Source organism: Conger conger, chromosome 7 (genome assembly GCF_963514075.1).
Source record: "Conger conger chromosome 7, fConCon1.1, whole genome shotgun sequence".
Classification (NCBI taxonomy): Eukaryota; Metazoa; Chordata; class Actinopteri; order Anguilliformes; family Congridae; genus Conger; species Conger conger.
Genome location: NC_083766.1, coordinates 39172320 through 39195231, shown reverse-complemented (window position 1 = coordinate 39195231; position 22912 = coordinate 39172320).

Below are 22912 nucleotides of genomic sequence, written 5' to 3'. Positions count from 1 at the left end.
AAACTGGTCATGTAGGAAGGAAGAACTGATTAACATTTCACACCAATTGGCCAAAGATAGGTGGGGTCTTGGCCCTGGCTTTTCACAAAAAGGCATATAACCTATGATTGGATTAATGTAATACCACAAAACCTTGTGGAAAGATTGGTCATGGCACAATAAAGAACGAATTAACTTTTTTTAGTGTGGCAATGAGCCATCAGTAATTATATTTGTGAAAAGCAGCATTTATAGAAATCAGTGAAGTTACTGATTATCCACCAGAAGGGCATGGGAGATTGATGGGAACGTTGAATGTAATAAATAAAGTGTGCAATCTCCATTTTGAATGAAATATCAATACTAGTATGAGATTTCAAATGATATTATAGAATCAGGATTTTCATTTACAGAAAAAAATAACAGCTCGGATTTAATTATAGAATTGTAAATTGTATTGTGAATTCAAATATAATTTGAACTTCCTTATACTGTGCCTTGAAAAAGTATTTGCCTCCTTCAAGATATCTTTTATTATTGCATCTTTAGACAAAATATAATGGGGAGCCTGAGTAAACACAATTTCTTTTTTCAATTATTGTTTAATTTATTTCATGACAAAGTTATGAAACACCCGTGTCACCCCTGCAAATAAGTATTTGCCCCCTTAATCATATTAACTGTTAGAACCTTTAGCAGCAATACTCAAAACGAATAATCAGTTGTGCACATTGCATTTTTTGCTCACTTTTCTTTGCAGAACTGCTTTCAGACAAATACATAGATTCGGTATTCCAGTCTGGAAAGGGTTACAAAGACATTTTAGAGGTGAGGACCTGAGGGGCAAACCGTAGGAACAGCAGGTGCTCTCTCGCCACTAGGATATGAAAGTTTGCGTACATTATATTCATGGACGTAGATCATTCCCCTTATGAAACAGCCTGGAGAAAGGTTGCTGTATTCATGGTGAGGAAGGGGAGAATTTGAAGGAAAAGTCCTCTTCGATCCAAGATTTTGCAAAATCTCCATATCGGAAGCTTGGGTGAGGACCAAGACTGTCTGACCCTGACAGGTGGGGACTGGACAAGCTTAGTCTGGCAGCAAGTCTGCATGAGTGTGGAAATGAGCTTACTAAGCTCCTGGCATAAGGTGAAGGCTTGTAGTGAGGTATCACAGGTCCTCTACACTAGAAGATTTCAGCATCTGAGACAGAACTAGCACCATGCCTAGCAGTGTCATTAGCACAGGACATTAATTCATCTGTATTCACCACTGGCCTTGAGGAAAGTAGTTACAGGTTCAAGGATTCCTCTGGTGAAAGCACCAAGAAGGTTTGATGGCAGGTATGCAATTAACCCATTCTCTGCCTCCTGCAGGGCAGCAAAAATCTGCTGTCTGAAGTCTGGTGGGTGAGGGCTCTGGGGTCTGTTCAACACCTATCATCAAGCCATCATCAGTCATCAGTAGCCATGTGCCAACTGCAATCATGTACTTTTAGCACCTTGTGAAAAGGCCAGAAGAGTAGCAAACACTCTGACCTCAACCATAGCTAGCTAGTTAGCTGTCGTATCCAGACTGGGGGTCCCTGCCCTGCAGTAGGATTCATCAGAATGTAGGAGTTCCTAGCCAGAGATATAGCAAAAACATTATCTGTGACTGAAGGGGGGAAAACCGGAGATGGTAGCGCTAATAGTAATTAGCAAGTAGTACACTAAAAACTTTACAGGTTATTGCACAGTGCACTTATAGCAACAAACCGCTTGAGACTGAGAAGTGAAACCGGAAGCTAGTTCACTAATGGTGGATAGCAAGTGGTACAATCCAGACGTGGGCTAGCAGGCCGAAAGCCCTCTCAGAGAACCCTCTCTGAGACTGTAACGGTCAAGAAATGTGGTATGTCTCTTTAAGAGTTGATGTTTGGGTTGCGTGTGTGCGTAAGCAACGTCACTGCCCCGCGCTTGGCGCGAAAGTCGGAGAGTTGAGAGTTCGCCTACCGACAAAGAGGACAGCTATTACACATTCTATATTTATCGTTTATTGTTATGATTTCTAACAGTGATGTTTTGACGTGTGGACGCTATTCATATATGTAAATGTAGAATAGAAGTCGTGAGACCTGGCTCGTATGGTCGATGTGGGGATATAGTAAATAAATGCATTGTGAATACCCAGTATTTGCTCCCCCACCCTGCTTCAGCTCCGCCATTACGGTACCAGACAGAAGAAGCATTACAAGTGGCGCCCGAACATCTTTTCCTTGGACCTTTCTTTCCCGTGGATAAGCTTCAAAGCAGGAATTAGACAGCACAAATACCGGTAGAGTGACGGGATTTTCTTGTTGCCGAGCTGAGTTGGCCGTTGTGTGCGCTCACTACACAGTGCACGTCAGCGCACGGAGTCGAAACGGAGTTTATGCGGACCTTTCGCTGTGTGGATCTAAGGTGTTATGCAGTGGAGAGACAGAGAGACTAATAAGGAGTTGGAACACTTTCCTGTTATATCTACACTATTCTACTCGGGAGGATTTGGAACTTTTCCCTTCGCCTCTTCATCTGTGCTGTGCTATTGAACTTTATTTATTTACAAGTTCAATGGGTAAAGTAGCCTACTGAACTGGAAGAAAATAAATCTCATTGCTATAGCCTGCTCTGTTGTTTTGTAACGCCATTGCATAGCACTACTTTATACAGTGTTTTACTATTTTCCTTTAGTAATACTGTTGAGTGTTTAGTAAGAAAAAAAAGTAATTTTGTTTTAACGAGTATAATGCCATTTTACTGTGCAACTATGTTGGGGAAGTTGTATGAGCCCAGGTTCCCATTATTAATATCGGTTAGAACAATAAGTCAATCTTATATTTCCTTGTGGTATATATAACAATATTTGATAACCTGCATCCGCCCCCCACACAGTATGGCAACTCATCCTGATATACAAACTGAGACTGACCTCGACGTTGATGTTGACTTTTCATCTCTCCCTATGTCGGGAGCACGGAGACGCACAACCGTAGACCTTAATCTAAAAGTGCAGAACCTAGAAGCTGAAGTCGAGATACTACAGAACTGTCTGCTCGAGTCCCTTAGCCTACAAAAAACTATTCTGAATTGCTGGGGCCAAGCCAATAGGATAGAACATGCCACTCCAGCTGCCCAGCCTGCAGGCCCAGTCCCAGTGGCTACATCAACCCCATGGTCTCCTACTATCTCCGGCCAAGGACCCATATCCTCTGAGGTAGCAGCTTCTGGTAGCAGTCATGCTGTAAACGCAGCCTCTCTCTTTCAGTCCAACTCACTTGAACTGAACAATACATCTCGCGTCCTGGCAGCAGCCCTGCACCAAGCAAAACTGGAGCCACCAGTGTTCGCTAATGATGGGACAGCAAAACCAGATGAATGGCTGCAATCTGTCAATACTTACAGAACCTCCTTAGGCCTGACGGAGGTCCAGATCCTCAGTGAGCTGCCGTGCTTTCTAGCTCAGAAGCCAAGGAAGTGGTTCAGAGTGCTCAGCACACATGTCGTCACTTGGACAGAATTCTGTGAGTTTTTCGAAGTGGTATTCCTACCTTCAGACAGCCAGGAACATGTCATGAGAGGCATCCTGGATTGCTATCAGGCCTCCGAGGAGCCCCTCCCTACATTTGTTGCTCACATGTTAAATGAGTTCAAAAAACTGAAAAGCCCACTGTCATTGCACAGTACAGAGCAACGAAATTACAGTTGACAGTTTCATCCCGTCCAAGAAACATACAGAGGCCATTTCGTGGCCAACATGGGGAGGGAGACAGGAGCAGGAGAACTATCATTAGATAAGAAAGAAACAATGGGGGGAGATGAGGGGAAAAAATACAACTCCCCAAACTGGGCTCCTTTAGGGGGGCCCAGTGTGGGATAAGGAAAAAAAACCTTGGCACATAAGCAAACAATTAAACATCACAACAAGAAAACTCGAGACATGCACATTTTGGTATTGAAAGGTCTCAGGGAGGAGAGGTGTCACAGGTCAGACACTAGGGGGAGCGCGCAGCCACATGGCGCAACGCTCAACTCCCCAGCAGACTGCTCTATGATAGGGAAAGACTCGAGGGGGCCGACTAAGGCATTGAATCCAAGGGTTTGTGCATGTGTCTTTGTCTATGTGTATGTGTGAGCCTCTGGACTTCGTCACCGCCCAGGCCAACAGTGTTCTCTATCGGTGGTGAGGATTGGAGACAACCTTGAGTCCCAAGTGGTGAAGTCCACCGGAGGAGTAGGGAGGGGTGGGGTTTGGGGGATGGGCTGAGCAGCTGTCTGCATACCATCCAGGAGAGTAGAAATCGGCTGTCCAAGGCCGAAGCGGGGGAGCCAACGAAGATAAGCTTGTTTGGGTTAGGCTGACTCTGCAGTTTTCTGCCTGCCTTAAAGTCTCACTGGTTCTCTCGGTCCAAATTAGCCGAATGTGATGGCCCATTCCGAGTCGTTCCAATCCACTTCTCCAAGTCGTTATCCATCTTGCGAGTGAGGCGATGCAGTTCGCCTATCGCTTGAGTCTGAGTGTTCATGATCCGACATATTCCCTCAAAGACGGACAGCTTCTCAATTGCCAAAACTGCTGCCAACGCCTTTCGAACTTTGCGATAAACCAGGAACCCACCAAATCCAAACAGCAGGAAACCTGTTATCATAATCCCAATTATGTAGACGTCTTCAATATCCTCCACGGAAAGGATGGACAGACACACGACCCTCGGTACCTCATACGAGTCCATCATGTATCCGGCTGCATGCGTTCCGTCGGGGCAGGCGGGTTCTTCCTTACCCAGTTTTCTCGTTGAGAAAAATTTGATCAATTGCATTGAGATACCAGCTGATCAGATCCATAATTTCAGTTTTCGGAAAGAGATGCAGAGAGAGGCTCAGAGTTACAGGTTCAGACAGAGACTACACAAGGACAAGAGCAAAGCAGGAGAGATAAGGGCAGGGAGAGAAAGAAAATGCGACCGCCTCCGTCGAGAGTAGCAGAAGAAAGAGTTCCTGGCTGTCTGTCTGATATGTAAGCATGCTCTGAAAAAATATAGAGTCGCATTTTATGGCACTCCTCTCCCTTCAGTCATGACTCTGCTACTACGCGCTCACAAACTTCATTCTGTTCTTGGCCCAAGCAGCCCACTACAGCCTCCTGTGCGGGCCAGAAATAGGCCTACTGGTGGGCCCTACTGCTTCAAATGCTCCCTGCCTGGTTTCACATCTCGCACCTGCCCTAACTGCACGTCAGTCCCCCAGTCATTCCCACATCCTCACAGGGCTACTGATGAGTCAACTCAACCCCCTCCTGTCGTTCAGAGTTCCGGCCAGGATGAGGCAAGAGCTGGGGATGGGAACGAAATGGAAGGGGTCAGACCTTTCAATAGGCAACAGGGAAACGCCAGGGGAGGGAGGATGTTCCGCAGAGGCAATCCTCCCTCCAGGTCATAACTACGCCTCTCTCACGTGAGCTCGAGCTTGGTCATGTGGAAGACAAGACTTCACAGTCATCATGGAGCACCCCTTTTAAAGTCAAAGTGAACTCTCAACTCTCCGACTTTCGCGCCAAGCGCGGGGCAGTGACGTTGCTTACACACACACGCAACCCAAACATCAACTCTTAAAGAGACATACCACATTTCTTGACCGTTACAAGACGAAAAGGATTGGACACAGTCCCACAGTCACTGGTAATATCAATGGTACAATACAGCAGACTAGAAGAGCGGAAGCTTGTTATGGGTGTTACAGCTGAGAAAGAAAGCTGCAGATGGTTTAGTTACACTCACAGTAATTACATTTTCAGCAGTGCAATTCAAACCATGGGTTGACAGAGCGAAAGCACTCCTGGACTGTGATAATGGTAATTATCTGATAGTCCAGTACCACACGGGCAAATGGAGCAATGTTGTTCTAGCTACAAGAAGATGATGTGGAGGTTAGTAAAGTTTGCCCACTGTGAGTCATCCTTCACCTGCATCAAGCTGAGGTACATTATGTTCCTCTGATGTAGCAAGCTTTCCTCCTCCTCCTAGTCCACCTGGGGCATCGTCACATGAGAAAAAGAAGAGAAAGTGAAATCAGGAACCAAATTCAGGAGACATTGCATTACTCCAAAGGCTGGAAGGAATTTGCAAGGAGACACAGACAAAATAAAACATGTATACAACTTACACAACCTACCTAATCATGTTCCTGAACCTGATGCCAAGCGACTAGTAAAAGAAATACAGCAATTGATTTTTTGTTATGGGTAAACGATAATGAAATACTTCTTGTGTCTGTGACAAATAAGGCTAATAAAAGTGTTATATTGCAAAATTATATTGCAAAATTAGAAAGAAAACAAATAAGATGAATGAATGATTGCAAACACTAAAACCTGAATCATAACTAAATGTCTTCTTTAAACCAAGGCCTCTGCAGCTGACAGATTATGCTGGAAACATTTATACTAATAATAGCACAACTGTGAATAATGAATTAAAAGATGACAATAAAGCAAGCCACAATACACTTTGCCACTATTATTTTTCTTTCTGAGGTACACTGGCCTGAATGTAGTCGCATCAGGTTCACCTTCTGTGGAAATTCTTCATCACCCACAAAAACAGGCGGAGTGATTATCTCAGTCTCAGGCAGAGGAGCTGGGGGTGGAAGATGACGTTTGGGAGGTACGGGTTCTCATCGGCTGAGGAGCCGATGCCAATTTCATGTGCCACACTCATGGGTCAGTTGGCTGGGAGTGCCCTCCGGACTAACACTCTTACAGGAATCCCCTAGGCCAACTTTTACAGACGCTTCAGCAGAAACTACAGCTCTGTTGCTGCCTCGCTGACAGCTTTCACTTCCAGTTTGGTCACTTTTCACTTGACCTCTTGTGTCAATTCTGAACCTGAGAAGCAGTTCACCCTCAAGGTGGATGCTGGCGTCAGAGCGGTACTTTCACAAAGAGCTCCAGACAGTAAAATGTACCCCTGCGCCTTCGTCTCTCTCCGCCTCACACCCACAGAGAGGAATTGCTACATTGGCGACTGAGAGCTCCTCGCTGTCAAGCGAGCCTTTGAAGAGTGGCGCCACCTACTGGAAGGCTTACCTGTCCCGTTTGTTGTATGGCCGGAAAACCGGAACTTGGATTACCTGAGGTCAGCACTTGGAGTACCTGCCTGCCTCTGTTTTGACCCATTTTGTGTACTTCTACCATCACCTTTTGGATTCTTCTTCTGTTTGTGTTTGACCTGCTGTGTTTGGACTCCCAGTTTGTGACTCTGGACTGCCTACTCCTTTTCAAACCTTTGCCTGTGACCACGACTACGTTTTGGATTTCCTTTGCTGCATCTCGCACCCCTGCCTGGACTATTGATTACGAACTGTATTACCTTCTACATCCCTGTTTCTACATCTGACCTTGCCTGTTTACCCTGCCTGTTTTTCACTAAAGACTTCTATTGGAAATTCTGCAAGTTTGCAACTGGTTCCTTTGTTCTGAAGTCTGACACACTCCAAATCAGTATTTTAAAAGAGCTATGTTAATCATTCTTGATGGAGCTATTGTGGAGATGGAGATTCTCTCAAATAAATGTTGATTTAATGAGGGCCACATCATTTCTCCTGCCAAAATCAGCATCTTTTCTTGACTATGCTCTCCTGAAACAACTTCATAGAGCAAAATAGTATGAACTTGCACAATGAAATTGCTGTGGCAAAGTAATGTTGCTCAAAAAACTGCCCACCTTTCTGCAGTATGCATTTGCATTCAGGAGTAGAAAGAGGCCTTCTCCATGTTGCATAGGCTGTATGTCACAGCACTCATCGTTGGTATGTCATCAGCTGCATATGAAAACTCTTTTTCTACCTTGTCCCTTAGTCTTACCCCTCTCCACAGGTCAATGCTACATTCTAGGAAAATAAATGTACTCATTTTGCCACATTAGAAAACCATCACAAAAAATCTGGACATGAATGAATTTGTCTCAGAATTTGCCTGTGTGATTTAATTGCACTCAGTAGGCAACTGAAAATTTCTTTATACTGTCCCCATTCTAGCACCAACATTTTGGGAAATATACCTTTTTTCTGACTTACCTGGACGAGATGTTCAATATCATTTTCACCTCTGTGCATTCATTGGCTCGGTTTCCATGTTAGCATAATTTGTTGTAGCTTAGCATAAAGACTTCAGCCAGCCAGATAGTAGCAGTAGTAAAGGGCAGTAGCCCAAGCCACAATGACAAGCCATCTTTCAAGGCCAATGGCTCCATTAACTCAGAGAAAATTGGATTAGGCATTGGGCAAAATGATAGCACTTGATTTTTACCCTCTCTCAATTGTTGAAGACAGGGGATTCTGTGATGATTATAAAGCTACCAACCAGGTCACTTAGCCTTTGGTGGGGCCAATATTTTGTCAGGGCAGTAAGGTCATCAAGTAAAGAACTATGATTTTGAATGATGGAAACAGGCCAATTAATTTAACTGAATATTCATTTTTAGCTTTTTATTGTTATTTTTTACAGTGCAGTCCAGAAATATTTGGATAGTGACACATTTGTTGTTGTTTTTCTTCTGCACTCCAGCAAACTAACAGTTGAAATAGAACAATCACTATGCAATTAAAGTGCAGACTTTAAGCTTTAGTTTCAGGGTTTTTACATTCATATTGAGTGAACCGTGTAGGAATTACTTTTATACCTGCCCCATTTTGTAGCTAACTAATATTAGATTTACAAAATAGATTAATGTTAATGAATAATTATTATTCACATAAGAATTTAAATTCAATTGCCTAGCTAGTTGTGGCACGTTATTGTTAAATAAGAGAAAGTAATGTGAACTTGTTATGCCGGGGGGAACAGAAGAACCAAAAGCAGACAGGGGTGCAGAAAAAATGGCAGGTTTAATTTCAAAAGCAGGGGCAGACAGAGCAGAGTCAAAAAACAGGCCAGGGTCAGTCCAACAAAGCAGAGGTACAGATATCCAACAACAAAGAATAGTCCAGGGAAGCAGGCAGGGGTCAAAACCGGAAATCCAGACAAACAAGGGCAAGGACTCAGGAACAAGGGCAAGGAAACAAGGGGGAAGGAATAAAGGGCTTGGGACTCAAGAAACAGGACAAGATGAACTAGCAGCGTGCAACTGAAAAAGAGTGGGGGCTAGGTGGGGCATGGGAGTGAGGGCTGTCTAACAAATAAACATCAGGTGAGACACATGAAAGGGTAATAAGACAATAACGAGGGGGAAACGAAAACACAGACTGGATTCACAAAGACACAAACGGCTCCAGACTAGGGAGTAGACAATTTGCAGAGAATCAGGAGATGCAGAGATAAGGAGAGACAGGTGCGAATACTTCGCTGAAACTAAGCAAGTAATCAGTGATAGAATAGGGAGGCGGAGTTACAGAACAGAATTGAAACTGGAGATGCGTTAGTAAGTTAGTTAAGTGATTTAAATTACAAATACCCAAAACTAGTGAATGTTAGTTTGTTAGTTTGACAAACATATTAGTGTGTTAGTATAATTAGTACTGTAGAAAATTCAGTCTGTTAGTTGGGATTAGTATATTAGTGCTATGTACAAACATGAAATGGAGAGAAAGCAGGAAGTAAGGAATGCAAGATTGGAAGGAAGGTTGAACCCCGGAACTACCGTAAACACCTGAATAGTGGGGCACGCAGACAAGGGAGTGACTGGGCTAGTAAACATTCAGACTCAGACATCACGGAGGAAGATGAGTGCAAAGACGAATGACTATAAACAGAACACCAGACATGAATATGAAAAATAATAAATAACAAGAATAACAAATATAAACAATGATAAACTAAGAGACAGAACACAGGAACATAACAGAACTAATGTCACTGATGCTGTCAATTAAATTTTATTGGCAGGACTGCATTCATTACAATGAAATAGTGAAATAGAGCAATAGATTAGTGTCAAAGATAAAACAAATAAATAATAACAGAAAAAAACCCAAAAAGGAATAAGAAGAAATATAGCTAGAATAGTAATAAGAGTAGTAATAACATTTTATACCCCTGAAGAAAAATATATGTACCAGTTTTAATACTGCTATATTCAGTAGAATTAGTTAGATGTACTTGAAGTATAACTGGAAGAACACGAGACAGCGTTTTGGTCCCTCACTGACCAAAAAGGCTCCTATAATGAAACATACTACAAGCATTAAAGCGATTTGGCATGTTACACTTGGCAATGAACTGGGTGAACCAAGTTATCGCAACATACAAGCTATGCCTGTCCTGAGCTGCATATGTTAACGTCATACATTCGCTGTTATTTTATCAAACTTTCTTAACTCAAATCACTTCTTCTTCTCCATCACTGTTATTTTTCCCTCAGCAGTCCAGTCAGGGATCAGTGACTCAGTTAGTTCCAGTTTCACTGTCATCCATATAGGATCTCAACAGAACCACTTTGGTTGGCGTTTTTGGCAGGAATATGATGGAGGCAAAAACTGCAAAATCAGTGAAGACGGGATAGGCGAGGCAGCATGGCCGTCGTGGCTACCAGTGAAATTCCTGCCCTGCCACCAACCCATCATATGTGCTCCCAAACAGGAAAACAGGAAAACATTTTATAAAACTATCATTCCTGAACTTTATGAAAATACAAATCCAAGTCAAGACAACTGTGGAGTATCTGCATTGGAGCGCAGAGGCTGCAGATAAACTAAAAGCCACTCATGGGCATGCAAGAGCTCCGTCTTAAACAAGAATGTCCAACAAGATGGAATTAAACATAATACTTGTTAAAGATTTATGAAACCAAGGATGCCATCACCACTCTGGTATTGGCTAATGGATAATGCCAACGTTGTCCCTGGAGGAGCCTGTGAGGTTACTGATGAAGTTAGTGCCGAAAGGTATGTTACATTACATTACATTACATTACATGGCATTTAAGCAGACGCTCTTATCCAGAGCGACGTACAACAAAGTGCAAATTAAACACAAGAACAAGTGCAAAGAGGACCTGAGAGGACAGTATAGTTCCTAGTCCTAGTGTAAACATGCAGAAAATCAGAACCCTTTAAGAGTACAATCAACTTTCAAACTAGCATACCACAATTGCAGCTAGAATACAAAAAATAACAATACCTGTACAAGTAACAATATCTATACAATCTAATCTACACAGCTAATCATGGTGGTGAGTTGGGGAGGGAAAGGTGTAGCCTGAAGAGATGGGTCTTCAGTCTGCGCTTGAAGGAGGTCAGAGACTCTGCCGTTCTGACATCACCATGGGACCAGGACAGATAGCAGTTGTGAGCGTGAGGTGCAGGTGTGGTGAGGAGGAGGCGCCAGACGGCACGCAGTGGCAGAACGGAGGGGTCTTGTTGGTGTATAAGTCTTGATAAGGGATTGAATATATACAGGGGCTGATTGTTTAACTGCCTGGTATGCGAGCACCAAAGTTTTAAATTTGATGCGAGCCATAACAGGCAGCCAGTGGAGGTTGCTGAGCAGGGGGGTGACATGTGAATGTCTGGGAACATTGAATACCAGACGGGTTGCAGCATTCTGGATCAGTTGTAGGGGTCTGTGGCAGATGCTGGAAGGCCAGCCAACAGAGAATTGCAATAGTCCAGGTGGGACAGGACCATTGCTTGAACAAGGAGCTGAGTGGAGTAGGTGGTGAGAAAGGGTCGGATTCTCCGGATGTTGTACAGGAAGAACCTGCACGCCCGGGTCACCGTAGCGATGTTCTCAGAGAAGGATAGTCTGTTGTCCATCACCACTCCAAGGTTTCTTGCACCAGGGGATGAGGTCACTGTGGTATCCCCTAGTGAGATGGAGAAATCAGAGAAGGGAGAGGTTAAGGGATGAAGATGACCTCAACCTGGGTTGAGCATTACATGGTGGTCGCCCATCCAGCTCTGGATGTCTCTCAGGCAGGCGGAGATACGGGTAGAGACCTGTGTGTCTGATGGGGGGAATGAGAGAAAGAGTTGGGTGTCATCGGCATAACAATGATAGGAGATGCCATGAGCAGAGATAACAGGGCCAAGGGATCTTGTGTAGATGGAGAAGAGGAGGGCTCCGAGGACTGAGCCCTGGGGGACTCCTGTAACAAGGGGGCGAGGGGTTGACACCCCTCCAGCCCAGGACACCTGGGAGGACCGGCCAGAGAGATAAGATTTGATCCACTCTAAGGCTGAAGGGACTCATTGACAAAGAGGATGGCAGTCTCCGTCGAGTGGCCAGGTCTGGAGCCGGACTGGTGGGGGTCCAGCAGGTTATTCTGTGAGAGGAAGGAAGAGAGTTGGTTGGAGGCAGCTCGTTCAATGGATTTGGATAGAAAAGGAAGGAGAGATACCGGACGGTAGTTTTGAATGCAGGAGGGGTCTAGAGTGGGTTTCTTTAGGAGCGGGGTGATGTAGGCCCTCTTGAATGATGAGGGAAAGCAGCCAGAGGACAGAGAGGAGTTAACAAGGGAAGTGACAAACGGGAGGATGTCAGGCGTGATTGCCTGAAAGAGGTTTGAGGGGATGGGGTCCAGGGCACAAGTAGTAGGGCGGTAGGAGAGCAGGAGGTGAGACACATCAGCATCTGTAAGGGGACAGAAAGAGGAGAAACAGGGGGCAGACACAGAAAGGGAGGCAGGCATAGAAGTGGTGGTGGTCGCGAAGGTGCTGCGGATATCTGCAACCTTCCCGTCAAAAAATACCGCAAAGTCATCAGCAGTGAGCGAGGACTGAGATGGTGGGGGAGGTGTGCTGAGGAGAGAGGAGAAAATGGAGAACAGTTGACGAGGGTTAGGAATTCTGGATTTTTGTTTGGAAGTAATTTCTTTTGGCAGTGGTGATAGCGGAGGAGAATTCCGCCAGGAGAGACTGGTAGGAAGACAGGTCCGATGGGTCTTTTGATTTCCTCCACTTCCTCTCAGCTGCACGTAGGCTGGGTCTGGAGGAACGTAGAAGGTCAGAAACCCATGGGCTGGGAGGGGAGGATCGAGCAGGCCGGGAGACAAGAGGACAGAGAGAGTCTAGGGCTGAGGAGAGAGAAGAAAGGAGTGCGGAAGATGCAGAATCAGTGGGTAGTTTGGAGAAGGATTCAAGAAGAGGGAGGGAAGCGGTGACTCTGGGGGCAAGGGAGGAGGGTGATAGAGAGCGGAGGTTACATCGGACAGAAACAGTGGAGGTGAGAGAAGGGGAGGGAGGCAGAGGGGCTAGGGGGATGGAGAAGGAAATGAAGTGGTGATCAGACTTGTGTAAAGGGGTAACAGTGGGGTTAGAAGAGGAGCAGTTCCTCAGGAAGATCAGGTCGAGAAGGTTTCCAGGCTTGAGGGTTGGGGGAGAGTGTTGCAGGGAGAGGTCAAAGGAGTGAAGTAGTGGTAAGAACGCAGCAGACTGGGAGGCTTCCAGGTGGATGTTGAAATCTCCCAGGAGGATAAGTGGGGTGCCATCATCAGGGAATGAGCTGAGTAGAGTGTCAAGCTCATCAAGGAAACTTCCCATGGCACCTGGAGGACGATAAATGACGACAATATAAAGTTTAACAGGGTGAGTAATTGAGACAGCGTGGCATTCAAAGGTGGATAGGGATAGGTCAGTGAGGGAAAACGCAGAGAATTTCCAGGAAGGGGAGATCAGCAAGCCAGTGCCACCTCCACGGCCAGAAGGCCGGGGGGTGTGTGAGAAGGAGAAGGAGGATGAGAGGGCGGCGGGGGTGGCAGTGTTCTCTGGTGTAATCCAGGTCTCAGTGAGGGCAAGGAACTGTAGGTACAGGAGGGAGGCATAACCAGTAATGAAGTCAGCCTTCCGTGTGGCAGACTGGCAGTTCCATAGCCCCCCTGCAACTGTGAAGTTGTCACAGGCTGTAATGGGGTGCTGACACACCATACCATTCCAAAATGGGAGGGAGCGTCGCTCTGAGCACGCCTATATAAACTGCACATGTTACATCATCATTATTATTATTATTATTATTATTATTATAATTACTACTATTACCACTAGTAGTTGTAGTATTATAATAAGATATAATAAAATTCTTATAATTCGTATAATAATAATTGTCTGTGTACTTTATGACTGTACTTTACCATTTCAGGGGGTTTAAAATGCAAACACCACAGGTAATTGAATGCTTCAGTATCAGAGTTATCAAATAATTTCTATCAAACAAAAATTTGATACAGTCAACCATGAGATTCTGCTCTCATCGCTGACTGGGATGGGCGTCACAGGATCTGCACTCACATGGTTATCTTCCCACCTCTCTGGTCGCTCCTACCAGGTGACTTGGAGGGGCTCAGTCTCTGACCCCCTACAGTCCTGCAGGGCTCAGTTCTTGATCCTCTCCTCTTCTCTCTGTACTGTTATGCCAAATGCAGACAACAGGGTTCCTAAAAGCTGTTCGCAAATGAACAACCACTAAATCTCCAAAGCAGACTAAAGGGACAGGAACACAAAAAGATAAAAGGAGGAATAACCTGTAACTGTAAACTACCCCACCGGGGAAGAACTTCTCACAAAGAGAAGGGTAAAGAAGGTGAACTTAAATAAATCCAAAACAGTTGGAAAAATAAAAATTGTTGCAGCAAATAAACTAACAACACAGCGGAGAGTTGACTCCCACAAACACTATTCTCAGAGAACCATAGATACCGTTTACCAGCTTCAGCATAACCGGAAGCACTGGGAGAGGACGGTTTATCAAGGGTGCGTTCTGATTGCACACAAATGATTGAAATAGGCTGAAAAGGCTGTCCATACCACCCTCCACCCTCCAATATGCAGGTCACCACAAAGATCTCTGCCTGCTTGGCTGATATGCTTTCTCTGCTCTGTGTGGATCACTTCCCACCACCTGAAGCTTAACCTTGGCAAGACTGAACTTCTCTACATCCCTGCTAAGTCCTCTCCGACAATCGACCTCTCACTCATCGTCAAGGACTTATAGTAGAATCCACCTCCCATACAGCCAAGAATCTTGGGGTGACCCTTGATAACCACCTAACCCTCTTCCTTCATTATTATTATTACATGTCATTTGGCTGACGCTTTTATGCAGAGCGACTTACAATTGATCTAGACTAAGCAGGAAACAATCCTCCCTTGGAGCAATGTAGGGTTCAGGGCCTTGCTCAAGGGCCCAACAGCTGTGTGGATCTTATTGTGGCCTTGCGGGTCCCAGTCATGTACCTTAACTACTACACTACAGGCAAAACATTTTAAACAGTACTTTGAAATTCTAAGCTGCACAGAATATATAATATTTTAGTTTAATTCCTATCCACATCTTCATGTTTAGGTACTCAGTGTGCATGCTCTGATGGCAAAAAAGCCGTACAGTGCTTTTCCCCCTCTCTGCTAAAAAAGCTAAAAAATGCAGGCTACAAAACCTGTGATTCACTTTTCAATATTGGAAGAATACATACCTTTGTCATCGACTAGTCCACTCAGGGCCTACCTGGACATGAAGTGAATGGCTCCTCAATATCTACTGACCATCATTAGACTTTACAAACCAGCCACACCACTTCATCTTTTCAACCACTCATCCACTCAATCCACTCAATTTGGCAATTGTAGAAGAATGTAATACTTTAATATTCAATAATTTTACCCCTCCACAATCATATTTATTGTACAGGTATGTTCGCTTGATTGAGCCTACCTCTTGAGTTTAGATAAATAGTCACGTTTTATCTGCATGTTGTTGATGGTCTGGTGCATATGCAAACCCAATACATTTGTGGAGTGAATTCCGCATTTCTATGGTGTGAATGCAGCAAAATCGAATCAGTTTTTTCAGCATTCAGTAAAGTTGAGAATTGTGCAATGATACACCCTTTGCAGCGTGGAGTTACATATGCTGTTATGAGGTTAATCCTGACATGTCAATCAAAAAGCACTGATGGTGGTAGTGGAAGGACTTGTCGATCATTGCTTTGCCAGATTTCCATGTCTTATACAAACGTGATCATGGGGGGATCAGTTGCTAATGTGTCATTCATTACATTACATTATTGGCATTTGGCAGACGCTCTTATCCAGAGCGACGTACAACAAAGTGCATACCCATAACCAGGGATAAGTGCGCTGAAAGACCCTAGAGGGAAGTACAATTTCAATTGCTACCCGTACAACAAAGATAAGGACGAGGGCCAATTTTTTTTTTGAACAAAGAAACAAACAACAGAGCAAAAGTGACCAAAGTTAACTATCCAAACACTGTTTACCTAGCCAACTAAAAATACCAATACACAAAGCAAGTCACAGAGACAACAATTAAGGTTCACAGGGAGGTAGGGAGGGATGGGGAGAGGTGCTGCTTGAAGAGGTGTGTTTTCAGCTTGCGCTTGAAGGTAGGGAGAGATTCTACAGTTCTGACCTCAACAGGGAGTTTGTTCCACCACCGTGGAGCCAGAACAGACAGTAGTCGTGAGCGTGAGGTGGAGGTTCGGAGAGGGGGAGGTGCCAAGCGGCCTGTGGAGGCTGAATGAAGAGGTCTGGCAGGGGTGTAGGGTCTGATGATTTTTTGTAGATAAGCTGGGGAAGACCCCTTAACTGCTTGGAAGGCTAGCACCAATGTTTTGAATTTGATGCGAGCCATGACAGGCAGCCAGTGGAGGGAAGTAAGCAGGGGGGTGACGTGTGAGTATTTGGGAAGGTTGAAGACCAGAAGAGCTGCTACATTCTGGATAAGTTGGAGGGGTCTGATGGCGGACGCTGGGAGGCCAGCCAAGAGGGAATTGCAGTAGTCCAGGCGGGATAGAACCATCGCTTGGACCAGGAGCTGGGTCGAGTAGGGGGTGAGAAAGGGGCGGATTCTCCGTATGTTGTATAGGAAGAACCTGCAAGACCGGGTCACCGCCGCAATGTTATCGGAAAGGGACAGTCTGCTGTCCATCACCATGCCGAGGTTCCGTGCACTGGGTGACGGCGTGAGTGTGGTATCCCCGAGGGAATGTCATTCCAGTTGCTATTGTGTTAATGCTAGCTAGCTTCCTTGTTAACCAATTAGCTGTCAGCCCTCTATTTAGATGGCTTGGCAACCTTAGCTAATCAACTTTTAGTTTGATTTAGTTAGATTATCTGAATGCATGACAGTTGGTCTGAATGAATGGACACCAAACTATGTTAAGATTATAGCCCATCTCCCCTATTTTATGATTTAGCATGAATTATGATTATGATTTATGATTTATTTTAACCACTCACCGGAAAATAACACGACAACGTTTGTTAAAACAGTGGTGTGTGTTTATATATCCTCAAATAAGAAAATGAATCTCAGTCATCAGTCAGTTATTACATGTTCTTTGTACAATATGTGATCAATTTATAAACTATTCAATTAAATAACTTGTGGCAGGCTAATTCATTTGGTGTTGGTGTTATTTTCTGATATGCCAAGAGTGCTGCCAGGAAATATGTTTGCTGTTTTCCAATGTGAACTGTCTTGATCATGTGTTGATATTAGCTAGTCTTCATGCGTCAAATATTGAGCGCCATTTGGCTGCCTAGTGTGAAAATGCCCTTGAAGCACAAAAGTGGGTCGCAGAAAAGAAAGGATAAAAAAGGACCAGGAGGAAAAGGTAGCAAAACTACCTAACCTGGACAGCTTTTTGAAAAAATAATCACTCAACTGCTACCCTGTTCCAAGTAACAGTTGCCCATCGCAATCACTGCATCTGATGGTGGCGAAACCTTGCAGGAAGGATATCAAGCTAGATATAAGTTAGCCGACTGTACTTTTTCAGGAGAAAATTCAGCTACATTTGGCCGAAAAGTAAAAGTTTTCGAGAAACTAGGACATAGCCATGCTACATCCACATAAACCCTGAGCTGTATTGGGGTTAACCTAGTCTGTCTATATGTCAAAACGTCTCTCAACCTACAGTACTGTGCAAAAGTTTTAGGCAGAGTAAGAAAGAATACTAAAGTAAGTAAGAATGCTTTCAAAAATAGAAATGTTAATAATTTATTTTTATCAATTAATATGCAACACAATCATTAACTGAAACAGAAACAGCTATGTAGGAGGGTTAAAACTGGGTGAGGAACAGCGAAAATCTGCTTCCAAAGTGAGGTTGCTGCAGACAGTTTAATGTCAGAAGTCATACACCATGGCAAGACTGAGCACAGCAACAAGACACAAGGCATATATACTGCATCAGCAATGTCTCCCAGCCAGAAATTTCAAGGCAGACAGGGGTTTCCAGATTTGCTGTCCAAGCTCTGTTGAAGAAGCACAAAGAAACGGGCAACGTTGACGCAGTGGTCGGCCAAGGAAACTGAAAGGCACATCATGCTTACTTCCCTTTGCAATCGGAAGATGTCCAGCAGCGCCATCAGCTCAGAATTGGCAGAAACTAGTGGGACCCAGGTATATCCATCTACTGTGCAGAGAAGTCTGGTCAGAAGTGGTCTTCATGGAAGAATTGCAGCCAAAATATCCATACCTCTGATGTGGAAACAAGGCCAAGTAACTCAACTATGCACAAAAACAGAGGAATTGGGGTGCAGAAAAATGGCAGCCAAAATCCACAGTAGAACTGTGGCTAGTTCTGTGGCTATGTTTGGAACAACCTACCTGCCGGGTTCATTCACTTCTTCTGGTCATGCATTTTGTTAATTGATAAAAAAATATACTATTCACATTTCTATTTTTGAAAGCATTCTTATTTTACAGCATTTTTTCACACCTGCCAAAAACCTTTGCACAGTACTGTATATTTCCACCCCCTAGATTCCAATTTTGTAACGTTAATGTGAGCTGACTTCATTCTTACATTGCTCAATCTTTTAATCATTAATTAATGTAAGTCAAAGTCAGAAGCTGCTAATTATCCTAGCTGTGACCATGAATTAGATTTGTTTGTTCAATTGCTGGACTGGTTTTCTGCTGTAAAGTCAGCGTTCCACCAATGTTAAGTCAGGGGGCTGTTTATAAAAACCGGATGATATAGAAACTATAAATTGTATCACTTCTCAAAGAGGAAGCGACCAAATAGGTCTGATAAGTTTTATCAACTGGAGGAGGAGTTACATCCATAATAAGAACCTGCAAGTACCTGCAATAAATATAAATGTACTGTTAATATTTTAAATAATAATGACAAGTTGAAAGATAAAACAAAAAACAATTAATATTTTATTGTAAAAAATGCTAAGTAGAAAATAGGCATAAGAACACAGTGAACAATACATTCAATGAATTTATTGTGTTGCACTTTTACTCTGATACTGGCACATGAGTAGCATAGGCCTAAGCTTTAGTTATGTAAACATCCCAACTATCGTTAGTTGACTTGACTTGATTCTATGACCATCCATGTTGGTTCATGGTTCTGACTTGATTCATACAAATGTTCTAAAGTATCGCAAACGATTTAGCCTGTGTCCCAATAACCAAAGTTACTTGTGAGCCAAATAAAATCCAAAGTATTGTCGGTAAAATATCTGTCTAATGGTGCTGTGTGCGTGTGTGCGTAGGTTATATGTTTGCGTGCCTGTGCCTGCATCTTGGTTGGCATTTTTTGTCAGAGGAAGGGCCCATTAATAAATCTTGCACCAGGGCCCATCCTAACTAGCTGCCACCACTGGATTGATTTATTCAGATTTGTCAGACTAATGATGGCCTGCTTAATTGGCATTGACACTTACTTCTTTGGTCCACATGTTGAGAGACAACAACAACAGACTCCAAATGAAGATGGCACTCCAAGAATCAACTCTAGACCTTTTGCTAGCTCTTTTATGCATGAATTCATGATGACGTGAAAAAAACCCTCAAATTAAAACTAAAAGTCTGCACCTTTACCACATAGTTATGTTTCATTTCAACTGCTGGAATACAGAGTGGGCGGCACGGATGGTGCAGTGGGTAGCACTGCCGCCTCACAGCAAGGAGGTCCTGGGTTCGAATCCCCGTCGGCCGGGACCTCTCTGTGCGGAGTTTGCATGTTCTCCCCGTGTCTGCGTGGGTTTCCTCCGGGTACTCCGGTTTCCTCCCACAGTCCAAAGACATGCAGGTTAGGCTGATTGGAGAGTCTAAATTGCCCCGTAGGTATGAGTGTGTGAGTGAATGGCGTGTGTGCCCTGCGATGGACTGGCGACCTGTCCAGGGTGTATTCCTGCCTTTTGCCCAATCTATGCTGGGATAGGCTCCAGCCCCCCTGCGACCCTGTTAAGGATAAGCGGGTTAGGATAATGGATGGATGGATGGATGGAATACAGAGTGAATGCAACAAAAAATGTGTCACTGTCCGAATACTTATGGACTGCACTGTATATCTACCCATTTCCAACAATTGAGTGGCTCATTTAACATTGTTGTATTATATGCTGTCAAGCAGAGCTTGATAATGTGTAATCATTGTCTGCACATTGAGTGGAGTTGAGGTGTTTTTTGAGGTGTTGTCACAATATTTAAATCCACTTAGCTGTGATTACATAGATATTGAGTGTTTAAATTGGTATGGTTATGTCTGCTTTGGGCTTTATGAGCTTTCTGTAAATATTCTCAATTTGAAAATGCATCTACTGCATGCAAGTCATTTTTACGACCACTGACATAGCTTAGGCACCAGGACATTCATTCAGAGGACAGCATTCGTCACTACCTGCATGGTGGCAGACTTTTCTCTTTGAAGCTAGTCTCTCTCATTTCCATATTGATTGAACTGTGTGACGAGGGCAACAAAACTTGTTCTCACTATCCTTATAATTACATTCTTTCCAGAGGTCACTGGAGACTTCCCTTAGTTACACAATCTGATTTATCATAGTCCTTGCTGGCAGTAAGAGCAAAAGCTTAATTCCAACCCATTAGCAGATGAATGGAATTTACAGGAAGAACTAAAGTCTAGGAAAAGCACACTGATAGAAATTTATTGTAGTAATAACAATGCTGGCATTCTTTTAAGGAGGACTCATATTTTTCATGGCCCTATTTTCTGCACCAACCAGAAAGGACACTCAAGAGCAGCCAGCTGCAGACGCCCTCCCAATCTCCCATCCTACTTTAGTATTACTGTCATCGCTATACGCTCTAGATGAGGAATATTGGTTTGAACAGCCGAACATCTATTAATATCTAGTTATACTACTAAAAGGAAACAAACAGAGCAGCTGTAAATTGTTCAAGGTGAAATTGTATTGGACTTTTCAGTAGGGTTGTCACTACATTTATGTTTGACAAGTGGCAACATAGCTTAGAGAAAGGCAAAGGGTAGCCTAGTGTGCCATGAGCCAGCAATCACAACAACAGCAATTGTATTCATTCTATAAACATTAAACAAAAATATAGGGTGCAGTTTAAAAAAACTAGGCAGCAGAAGACTCGCAAGGCCCACCTACTGGCTCATCACTTTTTCTCCATTACTCCCACCGCTGTGCATAAAAGAGGATCCTTACCTGGATTATCTCACAGAGACTAACACAAACAAATAATGCACAAACAAATAATCACAGCTCAGAATAAAGTCTCTGGTTGTCATCTTGAGTGAATTATCATGCTTATGCATTACACGCTCCACAAAAAGATAGCTGCCATTATAGCATCAGGGTTTGATGAAATATAATGCCCATCAGGTGCATTAGTGCACCATATTGCCCATTCAGAGTGGACAACAAATGCCTACCTTGTAAAGTAATATAATATAAATAATCTTAGCTAAATATGGTGCAGTTTTAATCCTTTCCATCAGCGTCCATGTTCCGGATTTGTTGCATGTGGCCAAGCAATATGGTGCACTAATGCAGCTAGTCTGTGCAAACGGTACTAATGCTGTGCAGCTTCTGTCCTTTCAATCTTAATTATACTGCCTGTCACATCTCCTGCTATGCCTCTCCCCTCCCCATTCAGGCATCAGGTGCCTGCCGTATTCTTAAAAGCATTTACCAGCGGGGCCATTGTTCATCCCTAAACATTATTAGACATGTGCTTTATTGCCACTCTATCCGTGTGATGATACTCTGAAAGAAGAAAGGACAGGCTCAGGCAGCCCATGACAGTTTTACTGCATCTGTATTTGTGCATTATCCACAGTCAGTGTTGATTTACACCACGGGGGGAAAGGAAGCAGTAAAGGACAGGCACATATTCTGCTGAAATGGGTGCAGGGAAGGGAGAAAGACATTTATTTCACTCTTTCGACTTTCTGGACTTCGGGAAACAAATTTCAACTTTAGGACATTGGCCTGCCTTAACACATGTTCTGATAGCACCAGTGTTGATACTTATTTGTCTGAGCAAGGGGGAATGGGGACATTTTAGTTGTATTAGTGGCAAAATGCAGATTTTTACTCTTGAAAAAAATATTTTGACTGGGAAAAAAAAGTTCTTCACACAGTTGGTGGCTGGCAGGAACCAATGGGCATAGAGTGGGCTGCAAAAATGTGGGCACCCCTGGTTTAAATGCCTGTTACAATGAATGTGATCGAAACTCTAGATTTTAAAGCAAGATTGCTTTTTATTTTCATTTTTTACTGTTTATAAATTATAAAAAAAAGTTTGGGAACCCTTTTGGATTATTTTTAGTTAATTTTTCACAAGATGCTTACTAAGGCTGACACCCTGATGATTTACTTGTTAGGGCTTAAATTAGCTTTTTTTCTACTCACCCATTGGCGACCAGTAGGCCGGTAACAAAGTCCAGGGCAATGTGGGACCATGGCCAATGCAGACAGACTGAGGCTGGAGGAGGCCCTGGGGCCACAAGTTACTAGCCTTTTGTAACCCTTGTTTAACATGCATTAACCTGTATAACTGCAAAGATAACCGTTATGATCCTCGTCATGGCATACGTTAAAATGTGGTGTTTTACTGCCACCTTGTGGTTTCTTTTGAAATAAGAAAATTACTCAGGAAATATGCTAGTTCTTAATTTGATATGTTTTACTGGTCGAGTTCAAGCCAAAACAGGAAGTAACTTGCAATCGTTCAA